The sequence below is a fragment of the Magnolia sinica genome, chromosome 14 (assembly GCF_029962835.1).
Source record: "Magnolia sinica isolate HGM2019 chromosome 14, MsV1, whole genome shotgun sequence".
Lineage (NCBI taxonomy): Eukaryota > Viridiplantae > Streptophyta > Magnoliopsida > Magnoliales > Magnoliaceae > Magnolia > Magnolia sinica.
In genome coordinates this window covers 55,786,914-55,804,745 of record NC_080586.1, presented here as the reverse complement: position 1 = coordinate 55,804,745, position 17,832 = coordinate 55,786,914, and the positions used below count along the sequence as shown (strand labels likewise).

The 17,832-nt window shown below is 36.9% G+C and overlaps 1 non-coding gene across 1 annotated transcript; it reads right to left on the bottom strand.

Moving 5' to 3' along the window:
• Positions 1 to 1,521: 1,521 nt before the first annotated feature.
• On the bottom strand, positions 1,522 to 1,628 carry LOC131226361 (small nucleolar RNA R71). Its single transcript, XR_009161751.1, has one exon. It is a non-coding gene; the product is annotated as a small nucleolar RNA R71 (small nucleolar RNA).
• Between the last annotated feature and the right edge of the window lie 16,204 nt (positions 1,629 to 17,832).

Below are 17,832 nucleotides of genomic sequence, written 5' to 3'. Positions count from 1 at the left end.
CCCTAATGATGGCATAACGTTCTAGTTTGAACGCTCGTTGCTTTTGTCTCATTGGTTGGTGGTCGAGATCAATGTTCAACTTATGGACCATCACTTCCGAGCTGATGCTTGGCATGTCTTGATGGGATAAGGAAAATATGTCGGCATGGCGTCAGAGGATGTCCATGATCTTGTCTCGCAGATTGGAGCTAGCGATGAGCCAACCTGTATAGTATAGGTCCGGTCAGATTCACTGAGGGGGATGGCTACGAGGTCTTCCACTAAAGACCCTCTCTCGACCGACTCTTCCTGGAGATCAAGAGAAGTGATGGTCAATATGCGATGTTATGTCCTTAATGCCGTGGAGTAGCACTGACGAGCTTCTTGCTGATCTCTTCTGACCCTCCCAACACCGTGCTTAGTTGGGAACATTATTGTGAGGTGGTATGTGAAATTACAGTGAAGACCGCTTTATTTGAAGTAGGAATATGTCAGTATGTCCTAGAGGGGGGGTGAATAAGACTTTTTAAAGTTTTTATGATTTATCAAAAATCCTATTACACTAATCCTAACAGACGGTACTTATCAGGATTACTCAAAAGTAACTCCATTGGCTTCCTAGCCCGGTAGAGGATCCAATCACAAACTATTTAAGAAATGAATAATATGCAAACTAATTTATGATGGATATGACTGTGTATGTGTGTGAGGTATGATCTCAGATATGAAAGTATTAAAGTAAATCACACAATCAAAAGAATAACAATCTCAAACACAGTCATTTTTGTAGTAGTTCGACTACTTGTCTACTCCACTCCCGGTAACCGCACTCAACCCTTGAGTGTAACGAATTTCACTAAGAAGGTTTCACAGCGGTTCACCTCAAACCTAAGGTTTTAAATCAGGTTCACCTTCAACCTTTACAACCTACACTGAGGCCGACTGTTTATGATCTCACGAGCAAGGGTCAACATAATGCACCCACTTTTAGGCACATTGGCTAAGGATCTTCCACAAAACCCTGAGGTTTCACACGATTCACCTCTAACCCAAGGTTTTGACTGGTTCACCTTTAACCAAATGTTTATACCCTCCATAGAGCAAGGGTCCACACAACGCACCCACCAGTACACTCCCGCCGGAGGCCTCCTAGAGGACTTGCAAGGGTGAGAAACCCCTAAGACCCAATCCTACAGAGGAATGATCCAAGGGTCTTCTGGACTCTAGTTACTTACAAATAAGTGGATGAGTCCCATTTAGCACGTTGACGAAGTTCTCCTCTTTGTTGATAAAGAATCTTCTACTTCCTTGATCCACAACACAAATGATGTACCAATACATGACGTCGGGTTGGGTCAAGGTTTATGATGGAATCCTACTCTCTAATGTTTTTCTATTAGGAAGATAGAGCGATTCCAATCATCTATGCATTCAAGGCATCCCAGCTTAATGATTTGCCATTAAGATAGTAGCTGGAGGATCCTTGAATGCGAAAGTTCATTCCCCAATCCACTTTATTGAATATCAATGATGAGGGTGGATTGGAGGAGAAGGGCGATCATGAATTTCTACCATAAAGAGGAAGAGACCTTCTTTCAATATTGGGAGAGATTCAAAGATCATTTGAATTCTTGTCCACATCATGGCTATGAAACTTGGCAGGTAATAAGCTTTTTCTATGATGGATTGACTTCGCCCATGCGCCAATTCGTACATATGATGTGCAATCGAGATTTCATGAACAAGGATCCCGATGATGCGTGGGATTATTTTGATGTACTTGCTGAAAACGCGCAAGTATAGGATACCTCATCTAAGCCAACTAATCCCAGACTGTCTCAGTATAGAGAGAAGGGAGGAATGTACATCGTGAGGGAAGAGGACGATGTGAATGTTTGGCTAGCTAATCTCATAAGAAATGTCGAATCCATGAACCCGGCGAGACCATTGAGGTTGTTTATGGTATTTGTGCTAGTAACATATACTTAAGACAGGATTGTCCCACAATTCCTACATTCTAAGAATTGTTACACGAGCAATCTAATGTCGTGAACAATTATCAAAGCCCATTCAGCGCCCCCATCTCAAACACGTATAATCTTAGTTGGAGAAACCATCCCAACTTTAGTTGGAGGAATAAGCAAATGGTTAATAAAGAAAGAAACCCTTAAGGGACATTTCCATCAAATTTTAATCCATTAAATTAGAAAAAATCTTAAGAGGACATGGTTTAAAAATTCATTTAAAATTAAGAGAAATTCAACCAAAATATGTTATAAGCATTCCAGGATATCAAAACATCCTTGGAGTGTTTGCATCGTCAATCTAAATAATCGAGTCACAGCTAACTATTAGGAAGAAAGGGACTCTTCCAGCCCAACCCCTACCTAACCCAAAATAACAATGTGAATTAAGTGATTCAAGCTCTTTGAACCACCATGTGGAGCAAGCTAAGTCTATCACCACTCTTGGAAGTATTAAGATAATTAATAAAAACACTCCGAAGAAGGCTGAGAAGCCTAAAGACTTGGAAGAATTTGAAAGGAATGATGGGCTTAGCCACACTATGCATGAGAAAGAACTGGAAAAAGTATACAAGCCGATTGCACCGTTCCCCCAAATGTTGATTTCAACAAAACCTTTGCCTAATACTCAGAATATCCTGGAGGTGCTTAAACAGGTAAGAATCAATATTCCCTTATTGGATGCCATAAAACAAATATTGTCATATGCCAAGTTTTTGAAAGATCTCTATACAACTAAGAAAGGATAAAACATTCAAAAGAAAATTTTTCTAATATAAAAAGTGACTGCTATCCTCAAGTAAGAAGTGCCTCAGAAATATAAAGATCCTGGTAGCCCAACTATCTCTTTTGTAATTGGAAATTACTGAATAGAACATGTACTACTTGACTTAAGAGCGATTGTGAATCTAATTCCGTACTCGATTTACAAATAGCTTAGCCTTGGTGAATTAAATCCCACCAAAACTACACTTCAACTCATAGATAATTTGATTCATATACCATGAGGGTGATAGAGGACATGCTCATACAAGTCAATAAATTCTACTATCCAGTAGATTTTATTATTTTGGACACTCAGCCTATCATTGATGTGAGTGCTCAAATTCTCGTCATCCTTGGCTGGTCATTCCTAGCAACATCAAATGCCATCATTAATTGTAGGAATGAGATCATGAAATTAAATTTTAGGAACATGACATTAGAGTTGAATATATTCAATATGCGTAAACAAACCGAGAATGTTGATGATGCCCACAAAGTAAATATGATTGACTCATTCATGGAAGATATGTCACTTTTGGACCTATACTTTGACACTCTAGAGACATGCTTGGCCCACTCCCATGATTTATATGATGATATGATTAGGGAGATGAATGCCTTGCTTGATGCTATACCGGTACTTGAAACTAACCCGTGGAAGCCATAATTTGAAAAATTGCCCCAAACTAATATAAAGCCTTTACAGTCTAGTATTAAGGCACTAAATCTTGACCTAAAACCATTACCCACTGATCTTAAATATGCTTATTTGGGTCAAGATGAAATATATCAAATAGTGATTTCTTCCCACCTGGATAACAAACAAGAGAGTATACTCATTTCTACTCTCTAGGAACACAAAGGAGCCCTTAGGTGGACAATCGCAGACCTCAAGGGAGTCAATCCTTTGATTTGTACCCATTGTATTCAGCTCGATGATAATGCAAAAACATCTAGACAACCGCAACATCGGTTAAATCCAAATATGAAGGAAGTGGTTAAGGTCGAGATGTTAAAGTTGTTGGATGTAGGTATTATATACCCTATATCCGACATGGCCAATGGGTGAGTCCAACTCAAGTAGTACCCAAAAAGTTCAGGATCACCATCGTAGCTATTATGGGTAAAAATGGACTAACCAAGGGGAAGAGGTCAGCTTGGACATTTGTGCTCGTCATGTCGTCAGCTACTGTCGAGCTTGACCAAGGAGCTCCTTAACGACCAGAAAGCAGTAATCCACTGTTGGAAAACACACCTATTCCTCAAGCTCAACCATCAAAAGATGAAGTATCTTCATGTCCACTAGACATCGAGCTCTTCCATGTTCCTATACATTTTCGAGTTGTTGCTTGGATTATTTCTTAGTAAGAGCCCCTGAAGTATGACCTAGTACAGAGCAAGACTCCGAGCTGCTACAGTCGGGGAAGCCATACACCATAGGATAAGATGAAGAGGATGGTCATCCCCAATTTTGCCTGCATTCTACTAAGGAAGAGAGATTGGTCTCAATGCTCTAATACGACTTCCAAGAGCAGGTCAGTAGATCAGTGATCTACTCAATGATAAGGGAAAACTCTACCATGACTCACTGGGGAATCTAGGTTGGAAACCACTCCTTGGGACGACTATGCAGGCCACCTCAGATGCTCGACCTCGGCATCGTACTACATGTTTATACTGATTCCAACTACTCAGATCTTACCGAAGAGATCCGTTTGAGATCTTAGCTAGAGATCTCGGAAGATAACAACAACACTGATATGTCTGAGATCTCAGCCGAAGATCTCGGAAGGTATCAACGATACTATCGGGATACGATCCCCTCTATAATACACACCTACTAAATAGGAGATTTCCATCTATGCCATCACCCCTTTCAACTATAAATAAGAGCATCTCCAATGGTGAAAGGTAAGCACAAGTCTCACCTGAAAAACCATACGTTCTACTAAACCTAGCGTGCCTGTCTGACTTTGGCATCGGAGAGTCTCCTGCAACAACTAGGATCTCTATCTTTGACTTCTCTTGTAGGTATTAAGTGGTCTAAGGAGGACGTCCCGATTTTTACATCAACAGTTTGGTGTCGTTAGTGGGAATTGACATTGAAAGTTGTTCCCATCATATATAGTGATCCAACAATGGCGAAAGGGAGAAAGAAAGCCCAGACTGCTACTATTGTACCCAGTCCTGCACTGGCAGAATAGTTTGTGGACCATCGGGACTCAACCTCCCAACTTTAAGCTAATTTTGCACCAGCGGGCCAGTGCAGCAGTCCCAGAACCGAGGAGGTAGGCTTGTCTCCCTGGAGCATCAAGTTGAAGCATTGAGCAATAACATTGATCAAATAAGGAAGATGCTAGAGCGACAAAACACTCATCCCAATCAAGGGTCTAAGGAGGTTGTTGCTTGGACAACCACTGAAATTTCTGCACCATTTCAAGCACCCATTAGCTCCTAGAAGAACAAACAGGCCTGTGAATCATCAAGATGTGCACCCTCCCATGCTTCAGGCATTGCCACGCTGGCTGCCTCTGACCTACGTCATGCGTTGGAGAAGAAGAGGTGTGGCAAGGCTCCTGAGACAGTGGCCTCTCCCAAGATGATGGTTGAGAATGAGGATCCATGTGAAGCCGAACTCAATGAGCTACGAGGTCAGATCGATGACATATAACAAGGCCATCATGTGCATGCTCTGACGTCGATAACAGCCATGTTGGAGGAAACTAAGCCACCATTCATCGACAATATCAGGCAAGCTCAACTCCTGCCCAGATTCAGGATGCCCTAGATTACTCCTTATTCTGGGTCCATCAACCCGGCCAAGCATCTAAAATCTTTCAGGTGTGGATGGAGCTTCCTGACAGTTTGACAAATTTTTTTTTGCTTGTGTTGTATATACCCCGATGTGGGATTGATACTGGTAGTTACTTCTGGGTGCCCATGGATAGGTTTGTCTTTTTGCTAACTTGTTTTTCTGCCAAGGTTGGGCAGTATGCACTTGTTTTTGTCTGGTTTGGATATCGCGCGCATTGATCTCTAATCCTTCATGCCATACTGATATATATGATCTTCAGTTTTATTTTGGGTTGGGCTTATATTGAAAATGGTATGTGTTGCATTGAATGTTTTGCTTATCACTCACTACCTTCCTTGATATCCCCCGCATACATATGATTCACACATGAGATGTTTTATCACTGATTTACTCATTATCCATCTATCTTCACTATATGTATGCATGTTCTCCCACATGTCTTTAAAACTTCAGTTAATATCTACAATAATTCAATCTTTGTCAATGACTAACAAAAAAAGGGGGAGAACGACTCAAACACCCCGTCAGGAATATATCTGCTTAAGTATGGTGTTGCAGGTGTTAGGGGGAGCAACTGCACCGAGCGATGGAGAGTTTGCACTCAGGGGGAGAAGCTTTTGAATGTGTTGTGTGTATGACATTGTTAGAATTGTAAAATTGTATAAAGTGCATGTTCACATAATTTAGGATGTCAGTATAGAAGCTGGGTTTAGGGTGTTTTGGTATTTTGTCTTGTAATTGACAAAGGGGGAGATTGAAAGTACTCTGGTTTGTCAGTTAGACAGCAAAGCCTCATAGGAAGATCAAATCAAAGAATCTGTCTCAACCGGATGTGTACAAGCTCGCCACAGGTAAATTAAAGCCTCACATCCCATGTCCCAAAACACCAGGTATATAAAACCCTTAAAACAAACTAGAATATCATAGGATTTTTAAGTTAAGGAAACTTTTTCACAATCAGAAAATTCTCTAAGTTTTCTTATTTTGTCGATTTTATCGATGCATTGCTCGATAGAATTGGCCTGCATTGTCGATGTCCTCGATGCTTAAACAATATCATCGAAATGAGGACAAAATATGTCTAGCAACCACATACTCATCTGGACGGATTTATCAATGTATCGATATATATTCGAAATCATCGATATTTGAATCTCGAGTCCGTCGAAGGTGACTCGATAATATCAACAGACAGATTTCCGGCACCCCTGTTTTTACTTAAGAAAATCACATGTGCTTCGATATATCGAAGCCGTTCTCAATACCATCGAAGTTCAAATCTCGATGACATCGGAGGGCTCTCGATATTATTGGTCATGGTCGCCTAGTCTTCCAGCAATTATTTCAGGATTATTTATCTGTGATCGAGGGGCATTCGATAGAATTGATATTCAAATATCAATAATATCGGTACGGTTTTGATAGCATTGAACAGGGACAAAAAAAATGCAACAGATCTATTTTGGCAGAATCAGACACTAGAGATGTTCAAAGTATTCTAAGAAGGAGATTTGGAATATATATGATGGGAGAGATGGTGTTGTGATGATGAAAATCGGATTGAAATGGTTCAGTTTATATAGGCACCAGGTAGTGGACCGTTGCTAGGTGGCTATTAATGGTTTAGAATGTGCAAAGTGCACCAACTAGCGCCACTACAACCACACTGCCCACACCCTCACCCGTGCTCGAGCGCGAGCGCGCGTGTGTGTTCCAGTACTTGTCTTATGAACTGGGAAGAACTTTTTAAGGAACTCCCAGGTCATCTTAGCTTATGTCTCAATATATCTCGGTCTCAAGGAGTGTAGCTAAGACTTTGCTTTCTCCTTCAGAGAGAGGGAATAATTTCAATCTTAAAGTGTCATCAGACACATCTTGGAAGTGTAGGGTTGCTATGATCTTATTAAATGCCTTGAGATGTAGATATAGACTCTCATAATCGAGTCCATGAAACTTTGGGAGTAGTTAGATCACTCCCGGCCACATTTCCTGCATTATGTGGAAACATCATTAGGAGGGTATACTTACCATCGTTGGTTGTAGGTAATCATGTAAAGTTCTAGGCAGATGAGCATTATGTACATTATTCTCATCTTGTTGCTCTTCAACAGGATGGTGAGGTTGATTTACAACCATATTTTCTTTTAATACAGAGGATCGCAAGGTGTGTCTAATTCGATGACGGATAGGTAGCCCTTCAACCAATCTTCCTTCACTTAAGAGACGTAGAGTGTTGTCACGAACCCACTTGGGCATGAAACACTCTTAAGTACTAAGTCTAGACTAAAACCTACTTTAGAAAAAGAAAGACTACAGAAAAATAAGAAATCTGAAATACTATATCAAGAAGAGTTGGAAGGATATTACCAGATCGATAATTCTATGTTAGTTTCTACAAAATAGAAAAATAATGTTAGTATCTAATAATTTTTTTAAAAAAAGTTAAACCTAATACTATGTTAATCCTAATACTAATGTTTTTTAGAAAAACGCAATAGAAGTCCTTGACAATGGCACCAAAAACTTGTTATGACAACCCCAAGTACAGGGCTGCGATGTAGTAATAACTCGGTAAGACCGAGGTCGTACCCACATGGACTTGCTGTTGTGTGCTTTGTAGAATATGTTAGAATTAGAACTAGAATCTAAACTAATTAATAAAATCTGATTTAAAGAAGTAATTGTATAAGAAACTATTAGAGATAAAACACTAGAGTGCCAATGATCCACTTGTAGCTTCTTTAATGTTAATTTACTTAATTTAATTAGATCATATAACTGGAATCAAAGTCATATCCTATCCAGTCGGATAATGGAGCAGTTAAATCATTATTCATATACTTCAAAACATATTTAAACCTTCATTGAATTAGTTCCCTCATAAAGCATTAGCGTATTGATTGGAGGGAATTCAAAGCATCTATCATGCCTAGAGTCAATGATGAATTAATGAATTTTACAGACCAAACGATTGGAAAATGTGTACGACAATATCAATAGTCTTCCTAAGCATCAAAATTGCCCAAAGTCGACAATGGATTAAAGTGAACTGAAAATACTTCTTCATTTAAACAAAAAATCAATGAATTGTTTAACATGCAAACCAAATAACTTGAATCAATATGACAATCAGATAACTTTAATCAAAGTAAAATAAACATTAAGGAGAACTACAAGCTTTACCTCTTAGCTCTTGCTAAGAGATTAGCCAACCATAGACATGATTGAACTAGAACCGAAGGATTGAAGAGGTGGTTGGACTCCTTGAAGCTCCATAAGTCCTTTCTCTACTCCTTCTATCCTATTTCGTATTTAGAAACTCCTAAAACATCCCTTTATATAGGCTTGATTTGTATCTATTTTTAAAACCGACTTGATTTTATACAACTATTACAGCTTTGATGACACCTTCGATGGCATCGAGCTCCCATCGAAGAGTCCGAGTGAAATCAGTAAACTGTTCAGCAACGAACTTTCGAATCTGCATATTTTCTTGATGTCATCGAACCTCATTCAATGAGATTGAACTTGACTTTAATGGCATCGAACAGAGCACAAATATGTCCAGCAACAAAATCGAATTTTCTGAATTTTTGCGATGGGATCTAAGGTGGCTTCGATGACATTGACACTTACTTTGATGGCATTAAAGGTGTCATCGATGTCATCAAATGGTCAATTTCTGCACTTCTGATTTTTTGTACTTTGACTCCTCAATTTTCTTCATTCCTTATTTGGTTTCCTCGGATCTTAGACTCTTGAAATTTTCAATGTTGACCTCCATAGATCTAATCCTTCACTTGCTAGCTCTTTGAGCATTAAATCCATGCTTTAAGCATCCTTTCTCCTTACCTCTCAAAATTCCCTCGTAAAAGAAAACATATGTAATTAGATCAATTAAGCATATCTATCTTCATAAAACCAATTCATAACAAGGGAGAAATATACAATATTTCACTCTCAACAGAGATCTGCTGGCACATGGGTCGAGATGAGGTAAGAGTTCCTTAAAAAAGTTCTTCCTGACTCATAAAACCAACACTATTAGATGAGACATAATGAACTTCTCCCAAAAAGGAGATGAAATTTTTTTCTAATTTTGGGAATGGTTCAAAGACTTACTTCTCACTTGCTCACACCATAGCTACAAGATGTGGCGGATGATTTTTTTTTCTATGACAGTCTGAATCCAAATATGCGCCAATTCGTAGAGATGATGTACAATGACGAATTTATGAGCAAGGAACTAGAAGATGCCTATGATTACTTGGACATGCTAGCTTAAAACACCTAAATATAGGACACATCTAACCTAGCTAGTAATCCCAAGGCAGGGTAAAAAGACAGGGGAGTACATGTGCTCAAAGAGGAGGAAGATGTTAGTGTAAGGTTGGTGGATGTCATAAGGAAAATTGAGGCCTTGTAATATAAGAAGGAAGCGATCCAACTCAAAGCGGCTATTGAAATCGTATGCGGTATTTGTGAGAGCGATGTTCACCTAAGAAATGAATATCCTATAAACACTACATTTCAGGAGGTGTTACATACTCAAGCAAATGCTATGAATGTATATCAACGCCTATTCAGTGCATCAAATTCCAACACGTATACTCCCAATTGGTGGAACCATCCGAACTTTAGTTGGAAGAACGGACCAACTATGAATGTAACAAATAATCCCCAAGTGCTATCTAGTGGAACCCTATCTAAGAGAACTCTTGAGGATACATTGAATGCATTTATGCACGAGCAACTGCATGCCGTAAATAAACGCAGAACTTCAGTTGCAATAATTGAGACATAACTAAGTGTTAGGGAGAAATGGACCTTTCCTGCCCAACCTCAACCTAACCCTAAGGGATAATATGAGATAAATGATCTCAATTCTTTAACCTAATATGTGGAATATTTTAAATCTATCACCACCCTGAGAAGTGGTAAAGAGATTAAAAAGGAGATTCCTAAGAAGGTTGAGAAACCTGAGGAATTCAAAGACTGAAAAGATGATGGTGAATCTAGCAGTACTTCACATGACATAGAGCCAGTGCAGGAATATAAGCATGTGGCACTGTTTCCCCAGCATCTCATCATGTAAAAAAGGCCAAGTGAAAATCAGGACATTTGAGAAGTTTTTAAGCAAGTCAAAATCAACATCCCCTTGTTGGATACAATTAAATAGTTCCCATCTTATGCCAAATTCGTAAAGGATCTATGTGTGGTAAAACATAAGCTAAACTTACATAAGAAAGCCTTTTTTATTGAACAGATGAGTGTCATCATAAATCAAAACACTCCCCTAGAGTATAAGGATCCCGAAAGTCCTACGATATCATGTGTATTAAGAAACTTCCGGGTTGATAAAGAACTTGAAGATTTTGGGACAAGTTTTAATCTAATATCATGCTCAGTATGCAAGTAAATGGGCCTTGGTGAGTTGAAACCCACCAAGACAATTTTACAATTGCTTGACCGCTTGACTATAATATCGAGAGGTGAAGTAGAAGATGTGTTGGTCTAAGTTGATAGATTCTATTACCTGATAGACTTCATTGTCTTGGATATATACCTAGTTATAAATGTGAGCACTCAAATCCCTGTCATATTAGACCAACCATTCCTGACCACTGCTAATGCCATAATCAATTATCAGAATGGGATTATGAAAGTATCCTTTTGGAATATAACCTTGAAGCTGAATGTGTTTAATTTACATAAACCACAAGAGGATGAGGATATGATCTATGAGGTTAACTTGATTGATATATTTGAAGATGATGAGCCTCATTCGACTAAAATTTTTGAAGCTCTAAAAGTATGCTTGGAACACTTTACAGATTCAAATGATCCTATGATTACAAACATAGTGAATGCATGGCGGGATTGTGTCTCGGTGCGTGACACTGACTAGGAAGAAAAATATTCTTAAAAACCTCTTTCTATCAATTCTGAATGTTTATCATTAAAGGCGGAGGAATCCAAGCGGAAGTCTAAAACTTCAAAGTTTATGGAGATTACGTTAATTAAAAACTTTTCTGATACTTAACTATTTGTAGTCTCCTATTCACCCTGGTCCACTAATATTGAAAATTTTCTAGTGAATCATATATTCTTTTGACACCTCATAATAATAAGAATGAAATCTTTGATGAGGTGTGCAAATTTCTTTGGACAATCATGGTCCAGGACCTCCAAGCTTACCTTAAAGTAGGTTTATGGATGATCTTTTTAATTATTATTTTTTTTTTTGAGAAATTTACTGAGATACTTTCTAGAGGAAGAATCGATGCCTTTGGATGAATGGGTAGTTTTTTCTTGTTTTTCTAGTTTAGGATTAGGAATTTATTTACTTTTTAGGATTAGTTTGCTTTACTTAGTTTATTTCCTGAAACACCAATTGATAGGAAGTTCGCATTAGCTTATCTATTTGTCGCCTTTCAGGTACTTTTCATCTATTCATCTTTATTTTTTGTTTCTTTCAATTTATTTTTGTTGCATATATTTATATAGTAGGGACAATGATGAATTTAGGTTGGGGGTAGGTTTTCTTTGAAAATTCTTCAGATTTTAGATTTGTGCTGAATTTTGGAATGTTTAATTTTTTAAAAAAATTTTCCATAAATTTAAGTGATTTTGAAATTAATCCAGAGATTAAAATGATAAGATACTTAATGTTGAGGATTTTTTAATCCTAGATTCTAGTTATTTGATAGATTTAAAAGTTAAGTTGAAGTTATTAATTTTTAATTGAAAGTTTTAAACATTAATTGAGTCATGATTTCATGTGTCACATTTAGCTTACATATTAAATCTTAAGTTTAATGTTGAATTGTTTACTTGATGATTATTGAAAATGATAGGAACGAAACCCGAAAAATTTGTCCATCATAAATGAAAAGAATTGAAAAGAAAAAGAAAGTAATACCTAGTTAAAAAATAATTGTCGTCGAAAATGGCTACCTATCAAAGTTACGAAAGGATTTTGACGAAGAAAAAAAGATTGAAAATAGTGTGAAAGCTATCAATGGAAAAGTCAAAGCTGGATGAGTAGATTGTTAAATTGTAAGGCAAGTTTTAGTTTAGGTTTTGGCTATCATGAATGCTCTTTCGATTATCAATTCTATTATAAAGTAGAGAACTAAAGCTATGATTATGATAAGTCTAGATTTCACTATGCACCCATGAAACTCAATGTTTAGATTTTTTCTAATTATATAATTAATGTTTTGAACTTGATTGGGATAGTTACTAAGTGATATAGTTTAGGTGGAAGCTATGCTCTTTATTTTGGATTTATATAATTAGGATTATTTCTAGAATTGTTTGAGTTATAAGAAAATTATTCATTTGTTTTCGAAATAGCTTGAGCATTTTTTAATCAGAACTAGCAAAATGCTAGTTGGGGGTGCGACAATGCCTAAATATTGCATATTTATGATCTTAATTACATCAGCTTTCCTAACAATTAAATGTTAATTCGATATTATTATATAAGTTTTTATAATACGACGTGATTTTGAACTAAAGATGAAAACGCGCTTAAAAAAGATGGATTTAAAGCTCAAAAAATTATTAAGATTGAAAGTGATGAAGAATTGAAGATTTGGAAGTCATTAATGAAGAATTCACATGCTAAAGATCCAAGAAAACTAAGTATAAAGGATAAAGAAAAGGCGAGAGAAATCACAAAATCTAATAATAGAATAAACACTGTTTGGTCTCACCTAAGGTTGGTTCGGTCCAACCGAATGTTCATATAACAGTCCAGTAAGAAACAATGATTTTCAAAATTAATTCGGATTGTCTTTTGGTGTGACCAAAGTCAAGTTTGGTGCCATCAAAGTGGGGTTCGGTGCGACCTAAGGGAGGTAGAGACTTCAGATACAAATTGGAGAAATTCGGTTGCAAGGAAGCAACAATTTGGTGCAACCGAAGGCTATAGTTGCTTACAATTGAAGCATAACAAAAGTATGAAAATCAAAGTCGGTTCCAAGTTGGTGCGAATTTTTCCTATTTAAAGGGATGTTTTAAGCCTTCCAAAGCATGGATTAATTTAAAGGAGAAAGACTTATGGGTGGTGGAGTTCCCACAAAGTCATTCTTCTTCTTCTTCCTTTCAATTCTAGTTTGTCTTTTCTAATTTTTCTTTTTAAGATGTTAGGCATATTAGGCTAATCTTTTAACTAAGGCTAATGGATGAAGCTTGTAATTCAATTATAGTATTTAGTTTATTTGATTCAATAATATTATTTTGATTGATGATAATAGATTGATTTGATTTGAATTTACTTCAAAATCTTTGAGTTGTTTATTTTTGAATTTATTATGCACTCCGGGTACAATGAATGCTTTGATATAGCAATTATTTAGCTTTGAATTAGAGAAGGATTCAATCTTTATAATTAATTGATCTATTGATGCCTGAGGGTGCTTTATACACTTTTGATTCCTGCGAGTGGGATATGAGTGCTTTATGAGAGAATGTATCAATTGAAATCATATTCTTTTTGGTGTTTATGAATGGTTTAACAAAATTATCTTCCTATTAGATTGATATGATTTCGACTCTAATTGTGATACACATTGAATCAGTAAATTAAATGTGTAATTATTATGAGTAGATTCCTGAATTCCTAGTCTTCTTTTTTTTTTTAAAATTTATTTTAAACCGTTTCCTTAATCGCTTGATTAAAACCCAGACAAATTCTTAGACTTAAATTGGTTCTAATATGTGTTCCTCATTCTCCGTGGATTTGACCTCGGTCTCACTAAGTTATTACTATATCACAACCCTGCACTTAGTGTTGTCAACCCTTGGGTTCAATCAAGGGGTTAGGGCAAGCTAACATCCTTGAGTGAGTGCCTTAGATAGATAAATATATTCCTTAGTGATTTAGTAAGCACTTACACATAACAAAAATCATTAGATCCACATTAGTATGAATGCCCTGTGTTCTTGTTTATTAACATCATCCCGAGATTTGCGTTGACCATAAAGGTAGAATATGCCACGTTGGTCTTATTTGGGAAAGTGAAGGGTGTGAATTTTTCAAAGTGAAGACCGAGTAGACAGTTTCCTTAAAGGGCACGAGGTGAGTGAATGCAAATATGGCCCATCGTGATATTTATTTTCCATCCAACCTATTCATAAGGTCAGGTAGACTTGGATGAAGGGAAAACACAGATATTAGCCTGGTCAAAAACTTCTATTGGCTATAAAAGGTTTTCAACGATTGGTTTTCAATCCCACTGTTTCCTGTGGTATGGTCCTCTTAAGCTTTAGATCTGCCTTATTTTTTGGATCATACTACAAAATGATCAGGTAAAATGGATGAATGGTGTGGATAAAATTCATATACTACAGTGGGCCCACAAAAGCTCCTGCCAGGACCAAGTCCATCTCGGGTAAGACGCAATCCACGTCGGTGGAGGTGCATCATAGTGGGTCCCACCAAATCAATCATGTTAGCCAAATCAATAGTTATTGGACTACGAAGGCTGCACATGTACGTCATTGGCCCCGTCTGACAAAGAACCGGTGCACTCCTACAATTTACATACTTTTATGTAAATCGGAGCCATGGTCCCTTCGTCTGCTGCAGTCATCATCCGTGGTCGATCTAACAAAGATAATCCAAATTAAAAGATTGATGTAGAGTGGGTCGCAGAAATTTTCATGTCCAAGATGGACTAGTTAAGGCCCGATCGGGGTAGAATTCATCATGACCATTGGAACCTTAAAACAGACATATCTCACAAACCACCGGAATGAATTACTTGATGTACCTTATATGATTTTGGAATTGGACGAGCTACTTTAGCCAACCAATTCAGCTACGCCGGGTTGCCTACGCCGAATTTGCAAAACTCCATCAATTGACTGTCGACTTCTATGTTTATTTCCGTTTTTATTAATTTTATTAATTTTTGGTTTGACTGTAACTCTTCATCCGTTGGGGATTGGAGTTGTGTCCAACATGAAAAATACTTAGAAAAATTAGGAGAATAACGTAGTTAAGCTGCATAGGACACTTAATATAAATAGTAAATTTACTATTTATATTTAGTTATGAATTTTAGAGAGTTTTAGTTGTAGTTTAATTTCAAAACTTATTTTAAGGCTTGGTATCCCTATTTAAAAGGGTTGTAAACTTGTTTATTTCAATTTATCAATCAAGTTACGAATTTTATAGAATTTATTTTCTATTTTATTTATTTATTTATTATTTTTTTTAATTCTTGAATTCAAGGAGTCTGTGTGAGGAGTCCTGAGAAGCCCCGTGAATTCAGAGTAGTTATCCTTGAGGAAGATGTGATCGACCTCATCACATTCATTCCTGCGTCAAAGATCCTACCACTAGTCTTGATCGTTCGATCAATTGAATACGGACCGTTGCTGTATTTCTGTTCGTTACTCTCCATTTGCACACCAACCATGACCAGATGGCCCATATTGATATTATGATTCCCGAAAAGTATCTTCCGTTTGGGTTGGTGGCATAGATACGGACAGTTTGGAAAAATTCAGAAATGGTTAATAGTCAACTGAAGAATTGTCAAAGATTGGACGGCTATAGGATCTTTTAATAGAGTATTATTTTCGGCAGCACCATGGAACCCGCCAGATCAATAGTCTTGAATTCTCCACATGTGAAATAGGGTAAAGTGTACATTTGGTCACATTGATGTCTAATTGATAAATAATCAAGACCATTTAATAATCGTCCCAAAATGCTTGGAGAAGGAGAGCTTTGCTTTGGTCCCACACAAAATAAATTTAGGGCCGTGTGGATGGACAGAATCCTGTATAAAAGAAAGCGTTTTTACAATTAATGCATTTTTCTATCTTAGATTATAAAGAAAATTACTAATTACACAAACTAATATTTATGGACGGTTATAATTTTTCAGCATAAAATATAAGGTAACTATTGTATTAATAATTTTTAGTATTTAACTTAAAAAAAAATAAAAAATGTCATCGTCATGAATAACAATTCTTTCACCCATGATTTCTTGTATCCAAATTGGTTCTTAACTATAGTTCTCATGTGCAAGTTACTCCATTTGAGCGTTTGGCCCTAGCCTACCCTGAGCTGAGCCGAGGGCTAATATTGGGGTTAATTAAAATTCAAGCCCAATTCTTAGTTGGGTTGGGTTCGGACCCTATATAGCATATTAGGCGATTTTGAAATATACACATTACATAAAAATCTCTATTTACTATATATTGCGTGGTTCATATTTGTTCTGTATTATTGCTCTACTTAAGGGCTCGTTTGGTAGCTTGTATTTGAAATGTATTGGAACCCAAATCAAAGTTATATTAGAATCAAGGTAATTCCAAATCTTCTCCATTATATTTGCTAGCTTCTAATTAAAATACAATGGAATCCAAATCTTCCCTTTGGAGCTTCAATTTAGAATGCATTAATTTTTTTAGTATATTAATAATACTTGAATTTAATTAAGTAAATCTACTTTAATATTTCAAATTAGTATACACGTGTGATATTTGACTGAGTCATTGTAATAAGTCCACCCAAATATATACTTTGGCAAAATAATAAGGAAATTTCGAGCTTTGGGTGGGCCATGAAGATAAGAATTACAAATGAGCAATTTATCGAGGTTTTTTAATGCTCCATTTAGATGGCCAACATTTGGATAATTTAGATCATTCTATTAATGTCATTTTTGTGTTGCAATGGATATACATATATATCACTAGCATGCACGTGTTAGTGAATTTCGTATCCTGTCGGCACCTCTTTTACACGTGCAGCCATCCTCCCATTAAAAGGGAGACCAAAAAAGCATTTCACTCCTATTATACCTGAATTTCAGCAAACAACTTGAAATTTAAAAGCATACCAAAAGTGTTATTTCAAATGCCTCCAATCCCATTTACCTCTGAATACACTACACCAAATGATGGATTTGAGACAAAACTGTCCACATCCTGTCAAACAAGATGCCAAATGACCCTTAAGAAACACTCAAGCTCGTGCTTGGGCTAAAATATATTGGCCCATCACAGGATGAGGCAAGGCTAGGGCCTATGTTGAACAATGCAGGCTAGGCCTCATCAGCACTTAGCCCAAACCTAACTCACCAGCTAACACTCCACTCTAGTAGGCGAAGTTGCCAATAGTTAGGATGTGCAATCAAACGTGACCAACTAAATTAAGTGTGGACCTGAAAATTAAGTCAGGATACTCCTAGTTTTTTTTTTCCCTCTCTTGTTTTTCTC